Below are 10,454 nucleotides of genomic sequence, written 5' to 3'. Positions count from 1 at the left end.
CGACAACGACAACGACAACGACAACGACAACAACAACGACAACGACAACGACAACGACAACGACAACAACAACAACAACAACAACAACAACAACAACAACAACAAACGACAACAACGACAACGACAACGACAACGACAACGACAACGACAACGACAACAACAACGACAACGACAACGACAACGACAACGACAACAACAACAACAACAACAACAACAACAACAACAACAACAAACGACAACAACGACAACGACAACGACAACGACAACGACAACGACAACGACAACAACAACGACAACGACAGAGATGACTTAATTATAGCAGCAGCAACACTTAAGTTGTCGTTTCACGGCAGCAATCAGAAAAAGAGTAAAACAACGACTTCAGTAACAACAAATGTTGTGACAACAGCAGCATCAATAACAAAATCAAAGACATCCGTGTCATAAACGCAAACCTCAACAAAGCAAACAGCAATAGCACCAAGGACTAAAGGAAATATTATGTCGTCGAAATAAGCTATTCGATAGATAATAATAATCTACTCAGCTCAACATTTTGACTTTTTGTGCTGTAGTTTCTTAATAATATGTGGTATGAGTTGCATTCGTTCAAAAACATTTGTCAGAATTCAATTTCTCCTAAATGTTGAAAAAAAAAAAAGCAGGAATAATAAATACACAATGCAGGTGCAATTGTTAAAAGAATAAAATAGTTTTTCTCTCTTTCTTAAAATATTTTACTTTCTGGGCTAAGTACATTAGAACAGTTTGCGCAGGAAATACAAAAAGCGCATAACTACGTTGTCATGGTAACAACATCGTACACATACAGTAAGAAGCCACTGATAACAGACCATTATTCGGGTAGGCCACAACAGTGTCAATTTAAACAGACAGGGAATCAGGACAGTACTTATTACTACTATCTAAGCACAGACCCACACTCGCGCCACCTTCCCGTAGAATATGCCATTCCCATCGATCGGGAGGCCATCCAATCATACCATCCAAGCTCTATGATCGATTTTCTCCTACCCTGGTTTTAACCACTGTCATCGAGTGGACTGTTACATCGCCTGCATATTATTATCGCTGAGAGCATCTCTCTAAAATTTGCCCGATGCCCCGACCCAAACCGTTCATTTCCCCTGAAATGTCCTGTCGTCTGCCGAGTCCGGCAGTTTCCCGCCACGAGCCGCCCAGAAAGTATTGTTTATGTCCAGTTTTTATGTTTGACAACGTGTAAAACTGGCCGGCGTCTTATCCTGACAGCTTATGCCGTATTTTGCCAGCTATCATGAGTATGAATAATTCAAGGGGGACTCATTCCGCCGGCCAGCCGTTTATGGATGTAGAAATTATGTCCCCTCATCCCCGGCCATCCGCGCCACCTCCGAGCCATAATGCTCGGCCAGGGGACATCAGCCCACTGTTTTTATGGCCATAAGGGACGGGAGGAGCTGATGCGGACAGGGAAGTTTGCTCCCAGAGTTAGCGCCCTTTCTTCTACAACTATCGGTTTCCATTACTCATAGTTTAAGCATACGTCGCCGAGTTTTTCCCTCCACCGCGAAATGGCGAATCCCACATCTTCCCGGATTTTAAAAAAAAATGGGTTGTGCAAAAAATGATGGCGGAATTCTATACTATACATTTTCAATTGGATTGGGAGACAAGTTTTCTAGAGGCTACTTTTATGTAAAAAAGGAAAATTTCTCCCACAACAGTTTCTTCAATTTGGCTCTTTTTTAAAGTTTTAGTAAGACTTTTACGCACTTGCAACACAATAAGGTCATATAAGTGCCGGAGATTAGAAATGTTACAAGAAAGTAACAAACCACAAAAAGAGGAGGAGAGATAAGGACGATAGATGTTTGATAGGAAAGAAGCAGCAAACTACACTAGAGCACCTGCCAACTACTAGTGTTTAGCTCTTATAAGTTAACTAACAAAAAAAAAAAAAAAAAAAGAATTCCATACCATCACCATTTTTGTCCATTATCAACATTCCATTTTTCTCCTTCACCAAGAAATTTATATTGCGGGGGAAATCCACAAACGCATGAGCTCGAAACAAATAATCTAAGTAGAATGGCACACCACCCACACATCTGTTGACTCCATGGGCTGATAATGGGGCTGTTGACCCCCCCCCCCCCCTTTCTCTTAAAATGTTGATAATGCCCAGAGCGCGCACCTGTCTAAGACAATGGGTAGCCGTCTTCGATAGTCTCGACTGTATATTTATTTAGACATTATATAAATCTGCACTATAAATAATCGATAAGGCTGCAGTGATATTTCAAAATACAGAACAACCAACTCAATTTTCATCCGCAAATCGATGTTTTCTGATTTATTTCTGTTTGGGGGTTCTCTTTAGATCTGATGCTTTTCATTTAAAAGAGAAAAAAAATCTGGATTGTTTTCAGTAGCCGATTCACCGTATTCTTTCTTTGGAAACGAATTTTCATATTGCAACTTCAAAAAACGTTTCAAACATTTGGTAGTTCTGCGTGGTTAGTTGATGCTCGGGTGTGGTTTCACACTTCTTTCTTATTAAAATTTTTTCGTCCTTTTCTCTTCTACTTCTTTTCTTTGTATGTAACTTGTAATTCATCTTATATTCGGCACTCATATGACATATCTGTATTGACAGTGCCGTGATTTTTGTATTATTATTATTACTATTTTAAAACTAAACTGAAATTAAAACTCAATAAGTACCAGTGCCTATTCCTTCCACTGAGATTCCGCGAGTTTTCATCTGCTGCGATTCATCCTTTCGCGAGATATTCCCGAGTTTTCTGTAACACAGAGATGTCGTAACAGTGTCACAGTGGGGGCGAGCCAGGCCGTGATCCGCCCGCCAACGATATTAATCACAGCTCACTAAGATAATGGAAGTTTGGTGATTTTGCGCGGCCCCCTGTGCGCACGCGGTCCGACACGTACCGTTATGGCTGGTTATTTATTCACATTTACGATAGAGACCAGAACGGGGAAATTGCGCGGTTGACAGGACAAGCTGTAAAATCTGGTGCATAGACCAAAAGCTTTTAGTGAGGCCCAGGATGCTGGTCCTATAGTATTCTACCGTCACACGCCGACTGACCCATCGCTGTGGCTTTCTCTTTTTTCTGCCTTCGTCTCGCAAAGATGTCTCTTCTTCTCTCGTTCTGTTTTCTCTTTTTGTTACAGAATGATGTCCATCTCTCTCTCTCTCTCTCTCTCTCTCTCTCTCTCTCTCTCTCTCTCTCTCTCTCTCTCTCTCTCTCTCTCTCTCTCTCTCTCTCTCGCGCTCTTTTGCTCATTCTCTTTCTCTTCCTCCCTTTCTTTTTCTCTCCATCCACAAAATGCTCTCTTGTAAGTATTCTAGATATGCATACTCCCCAGAAGGATAGAACGATAATGACCAGTACATGAAGCCAACAGATTGTCTAACATTAAACATAATATGTCAGCTTTGCTTAGGTCATGAAGTAATCTTTTTTCATGAACCCAATAGATTGAATGCTTCGCAAAGAAACGTCGTTTTCCTTAAGTTTCCAAGAAATTGTTGGGGTTAAACAGGCAAAAAACTGTTATTTCACCATCATATTATGATGTGGGATGACAGCTCAAGTATCGTGAATCGGGGTTTTGACAACAATCATTTTGGTCATTTCACAAAGCACTAGGGAGTTGGGAGGGACACATACTCAGGTAAGAGCCCCAGGGTCGTGTGATTATTTTGTGAACATACACGTTCAATTGAAAAGCCAGGTGTTTTTAATGAAATTGTGGTTTTAAAAAATCAGACCTTTAAATTTCAATCCTGTAAAATTTGGAAAACCCGAGTAACGATATTGTCCTGCTACCCTGTGATGATGTCTTTGAGGTTAAAAATGTGGGAAGATATTTTTTCTCTTACACTAAATAGTAACATATAATATATATATATATAGTGCTTGACCTCGCGTTTAGTATGTCTATGGGAAAATGTCAGTGTACAAATAGTGACAACATCTGCTGTCACACACAGCCACGAAAAGTTCAACTATATACACACGCACACACGTCACATTATGAGCGACTGATCAGGGAGTGGTGGGAAAATAGGCTGCCGGCAACAAGTCCAGATAGGTAGATTCAGGGGCAGATGTCAGCTCAATAAATCTTGTCATCAGACACATGGGATGAGATACCAAAGCGACAGAGAGAGAGAGAGAGAGAGAGAGAGAGAGAGAGAGAGAGAGAGAGAGAGAGAGAAAGGGGGGGGGATAGGTAGTTAGAGGGTGCCATTTGTTGGGCCTATTTTAAAAATATGTCCTGTTGTGTCAGTCTATTGTCTGTCTTGCTTCTTCCCTGTGCCATATAACCGTTTTTGTGTTTATGTGCTCTCTTTACTCAACACTAGAAAGTAATAAAAACAACAGCAAAACAAAAACAAAATGTCCTATTGACCCCAAACGAGAATATACCCCCGCCCCCCCCCAAAAAAAAAAAGAAAAAAAAAGAAAGACAAACAACAACAACAAGACAACAAGAAACCAAAACAAAATAAAAGCAAAATAAAATATATCAAAATAAAACCAAAAACCCCCCAAAAACACACACAAAAAACAAAGACACAAAAATCCAAACAGTAAGCTAAAGCTCTCCATATGTTTCCTCTTCTGCTCAGTTAGCTTCACTGGGAAAATGAGGAAAAATTCAGATAAAAATCTATAGAATAGGTCTTTAGCTGAAACTGTCATCCAACTGTTACTTTCGAGGTGTTCTTGGCCCGAAATTTTGATTTTTTTAAAGAGCGTTTCTTTAAGGACTGCCTTTACTTTTAAAGCTTAAACTAATGCTTTCAGTCAATTTGGGAGATCATTAGAATGCCAGTGTGTGAGAAGTGAAAAAGACAGAAAGAAAGGAAATTAATTTAAAATAAACCAACAATGACCAAAATAGAATGTAAATAGACGCGAAAAAAGTACATGGCGTATGTTCATTTCCCGACTTCCGCAACGTTCCCTAGAAAAACAAAAGGTTATTTGGTCTTCTGTACTACAGTCACCTTTAGACTGGTCTTCTAACAAACTGTCAGATCTTTTCATAAGGTGATTTGCGCCTCCATCGACACAATTTAGATAACTTAGGGTGCATGCTTCTGATCATTCCTGTCATGACCAGCTGGGGCTGAGAGGGATACTACATCTCAGCAGAAAGACCTAGATACTAGATAAAAATTCCCCCCCACTCGGGAAACGAGCTCGTGTCTCCCATGATATGCAACAACGTAGCGCCTAACCACTACACCTCCGACTCCGGTCTCTGTGAGTTCAAGAAAACCGACGTCATGAACTCACAAAAGATAAACGTCATGTAAAACGGAGTCATCTATATAAGGATAGACGGGGAGAGACAGAGACGAAAAGTGTTGGGGTTTGAGTTGGTTTGAAGGGAGGGAGAGGGGGCGGGGGCTGAAGGGGGGAGGAGGATTGGGGGGGGGGGGTGGGGGGTGGGGGAGGGAGTACCAGCCAACGATAGAGAACAGAATTGTTTCTTTACGACATCTTATTGTTCTCGCCGGCGATAAAACTCCCCGGACGACTCTTTCATACATCCACGACCATAATATCATAGGCTGCTCCGGGGACCAGCTCCACGTGAAAACAACGTAATAATATCTGGTTTTATTTCTGCGCCAGCATCCCCCCGCCGAGCCTGTGGCCCGGGATCAATGCCATATCGCTGGTTATATCTTTATGAGGAGGCACCCCCGGGACCCGCGAGACTCCGACATATTGTCATAGCAGCCCGCCGGATTCCCAGAATAATAAGGGAGCGTATTGTTTTCCTGATATCTGGAATAATGGTGACCTCCCTTTAGGAAGTGCTACATATGCAGGAGCTCTCTTGTGTGCAGAGTCCGGGAAATCCCGAGTTGCCGCGGCTAATGGCGGACGCGACATTGTTTCATCTTGTCTCAGATGAACTCGGGCGGGGTTTTTACGAGGACATTAAGAGTCTCATACAGCCAGACCAAGGGCGACGTGGGCGACTTGTCGATATGAATTATGATCTTATAGTGTAAGAAACTTCACAAAGGAAGCTACTATGGCTTGCTGGTGGGCTTTATTGATGGTTTTTAAAGTAAGAAAAAAATGGGAAAAAATCAATTTTATTGGTCAAGGAGGGGATATTTTGTGTATAATAGCGTAACATGACATTATTCTCGTACACACATCAATTAGGTTCGGAGGTTCGAGCCTCTGCTCTGTCCCACGTCGTCTCCTTGGGAAAGGTACTTTGCACGAAAAATACTTTGGCTCGGTCCTTTTCTTAGTTGGACGTTAAACTCGGAGATCCCGCCTCTTAAAATAACCCAACAGTGTTGATAGGGACGTTAAACCCTCACGATTTCACCAATTTTCACATATTAATGCAGTACATAAATTCATACATACGTACGATCGGTTCAGTTCAAGGAACCCGTTTGCCACATTTTCCTAAAGTCGACTTTTTGGGGTTGCTTTCCAGTGGCCACAGATTTATCTTCGCCACAAATCTTTTCGAGGTGAGGATCGGACTGAAAATAAACTTATACAGTCCGATCGGAGATACAACCATCTTGAAAGGTATATATATCTATATATACGCGAGAGAAACCGGTCATTGCTGGTCGCCACCGTGCTGCGCCCTGGTTTTTGAATTTAGGTTAATGTATCTCTTTCAAGGACACACATCCTAGTGACCACCCACACAAAACCATGCGTCACCGAGGTATGCTTGACGTCTTGCATTGTGAGCCTGACCTCACTAACCACTGGGCCACGTCGTCGTCCATAGACTCATCTCATCTGTGTCAAGCCAAGCCAAAGAGGGGAAGAAAACACAGTGTAAAAACACATTTTAAAGGATTTTGTTCTAAGGGATTGGGATATTGCACCACCGAAAAGTGGGTACGCTGTATATGAATTATGCAATTATTATTATTATTATTATTATTATTATTATTATTATTATTATTATTATTATTATTATTATTATTATTATTATTATTACTATTATTATTATTATCATTATTATTATTATTATTATTATTATTATTATTATTGTTGTTATTATTGTTATTATTATTATAGCAACAATATTATTACTTATGTTGGACAGTTTGTGGTGCTTTTTTACGTCTATCGCATCTGACTGGCTCGTTTTCTTCCCTTTTTCAACCTGGTGCTGTTAACCAAATGACCAAACTCTTGTGAAAGTTGCCCACGGCTCTGACGGTCACCCTGTTAGCTCAATAGGCACCAAGCCATACTACAAAACAGGCGGCCCTGATACGAATCCCCGACTGTAAGTTATTTGTTTTAGTAAGAGTTTAACGCACTTGCAACACAATAAGGTCATATAAGTGCCGAAGATTAGAAGTGCCACAAGAGAGTAAAAAACACCAAAAGGAGGAGAGACAAGGATGATAGATGTTTGATAGGAAACAAGTAGCAGACCACACCAGAACACCCGCCAATGACCCGCTGTGGGTTATTGAGCTTGGGCTTTTTTGTGGAGTTTTCTCAGGCTCTCAATTCAACCTATAATTTGGCGAGGTCCTATCGGAGACGGAAGTTACTTTCGGAGGTCCCGCCTCTTAAAAGATCTAATAGTGTTGTCTGGGGTATTGAACTTTTGTACTTACCCGTACTTTCTTAAACCCAAACGAAGATCAAACTGTTATGATGTGAGAGGGTGGTTGGCAGGTGTACTGGTGTGGTTTGCTCCTTCTCTCCTACTAAACATAATTATCGTCCTTATCGCCTTTCCTTCTCTTCTTTGTATGTTACTGTTTAGTAACAACTGTTCCACTCTCCACCGCTTATATTATTATGTCTTAATGTTACAAGCGCTGTGAAACTCTTTCTAAAGCTTAAAAAAATGATAAGTGGAATTAATTCAAGCACTGCAGAGAACCACAGAAGTTCAGTGAGATTCTATGGACCTAGTTTTGTTTTGGTATCTGTTTTGATGCGTTAGTCTCACAATCGTTAACCGCTACAACCACAGCACCATTCAGTATCGATCAGAATAAAAGAATACCTGAACATAGGCAGCTGGTATCTCTATAAATAAATCATCTATGGTAAAGAACAGTATTGATCCCTGCCTGGTCTGTTGTGTAACTTGATTCTTGCAGAGATAGACAGGAAACGTTTCCCTGACCAATCAGTCCAACAAGAGGTACCTAGCATCTTGTTGCCTTCTCTGCTTGCTCAGTTTCAAAGTAATAATTGATATAACGGGTTCGGGTGGATGGGGTTAAGTGTGGGTGTGTGTATGTGGAGGGGGGTGAGGCTCAAAGGGTATGACGGTAAGTCCTTGGGAAAAGTAAGTCACACGAGCTTTCTTATTTGACTCGTTGTGTCAGAGATGGGCGAGACATTCAGAGGTCCTGCCTCTTAACTAACGAGCGAGATGCCCGTAAATGTAACAATGAAGCAAACGTCAAGAAAAAGACAAGAACATTCAAGTACTTTTTTCATATCTTTTAGCCTCCTATTTTGGCAGTCCGTTCTTTCTTTCTTTCTTTCTTTCTTTCTTTCTTTCTTTCTTTCTTTCTTTCTTTCTTTCTTTCTTTATGTGTATATCTACCTCTCTCTCTATATGTGACATTTAGTCTGTTTACGTTTGACTGTGTGTATACGTGTCTGCTACATGAAGCATACCACTATGAATATATTATGTAAAGTGGGGAAAGGCTAAGTCAGGCACATTCACCGGATGCTGGCCAAGAAAAGATTTTCTAGAATATCAGCAAAGAGTTGGAACAATATTCAGCCATAAATTTTGTTGTATAAGTAATATTCCGGTTCCTTCTATTAACTGCTTGCTCTGTGTCAACAGGTGCTAATACTGATCTAGTGAATCATGTCAGAATCATGGCGACATTCCGAAACCATTATGTTAAAACATTCTCTGTCTCACGCTTTATCTCTCTCTCTCTCTCTCTCTCTTTCTCTCTCTCTCTCTCTCTCTCTCTCTCTCTCTCTCTCTCTCTCTCTCTCTGTGTGTCTCTCTGTCTTTGTTTCTGTCTCTGTCTCTCTGTCTCTTTCTCTCTCTCTCTCTCTCTCTCTCTCTCTCTCACCCTCTCTCTCTCTCTCTATATATATATATCTTTCATCCCCCGTCTCTCTCATTGTCTCTGCCCCCCCTCTTTGTCTCTCCCTCTCTTTCTCTGTGTCCATCTCCCACTACCCCCCCCCCCCTTCTGGCTGACTTAGGGCCTTTGCATTGGGAAAAGACAGACTCGAGAAACTCCAAACTGGTTAGGGTATTTTTGCTAGTATCTCGGGATGAAGTGAGGGAGGGAAACAGGAGAGGACGTGGGATGGGGGTGGGGGGTGAGCAGATAATTCTAAATCAAAAGGTGCAAATTATGAAGATCTGATTTCTTCCTTGTTAATAAGCGTTTGGTGTCGGGCCTGAGAGAGATATCTGAAGCTGCAGGCCGATCCGCCCGAGCGGGGCTGGCAAATTAGTGTAATGAGACGGGTCCGGAAAAGGAGAGCGTTCGAGACTCGGCGTGGGGGTTCAAGGAAATGTCTCCGAGTCCGGTTTCTGATCCGGTTTTGCTTGGTGTAGCTTGCAGTGTCATTAGAGATCAGAGATTTGAAAGTTGTAGTCATGTCGAGGAGGAAGGAAACATGATACAGCTCAGCGATCGGTCGGAGAAGTGGTGGGGAGGATAAGGGAGGTTTTTATTTTTTTATTGGTGGGGAGAGGGTAGGGGGTTGGGGAAAGGTTTGGGTGAACTGAGAGGAGGGTAGGGGAGGGAGAAGAGGAGGTATACACTAGGAACACTAAACAAAAACTTTTTTTTAACGTTGCTCATTTCTGTCAACTGGTGAATTTGAGTTTAGTAGTTTCAACAAAATTTGCAGTGCTTTACATATTAAAGTTAGCTGTATGTAAAAAGAAACAAGAAAACTGTTGCTTGGTCTTAAAGTTCTTTCTTGATTACCCCCCCCCCCCCCCCCACACTCATCCAAGTATAACAACGGGCCCGACTGGAATTGGTTACAATATGTTATTAGTATTTAATTCGGTTGTTCAAATCACGTTAGTCCTACATTCCCCTGCTCTTTCGAGTCACGAAGCTGGCACCCTTTGTCTCCCTCCCTATAGAGTGGAGCCGTCTTTAAAAAAGGAGGACGTGGACATTGAAAGTGACACTATTGTTGTTGTTATTGTTTTGTTATTGTTGTTGTTGTTGTTGACATTGTTGTCATTGCAACTGGCGCAGGAAAATGAGAATTCCTCAAAGTGTGGATGAAAATTCTGGTTGTCTTTAGTTTGAAACGGAATAAATCATCATCGGAAGTTTTGGGATAGCAAAACAACAATGTTCCCCCCTCCCTCCTTCTAATTCCTGACCCCCCTCTCATCCCTCCTCTCATCCCCCTCTCTTCTCTCTCTCTCTCTCT

The sequence above is a fragment of the Aplysia californica genome, unplaced genomic scaffold (genome assembly GCF_000002075.1).
Source record: "Aplysia californica isolate F4 #8 unplaced genomic scaffold, AplCal3.0 scaffold00759, whole genome shotgun sequence".
Taxonomy (NCBI): Eukaryota; Metazoa; Mollusca; class Gastropoda; order Aplysiida; family Aplysiidae; genus Aplysia; species Aplysia californica.
The sequence above is the reverse complement of the archived record's forward strand: the minus strand, read 5'-3'. Positions refer to the sequence as shown.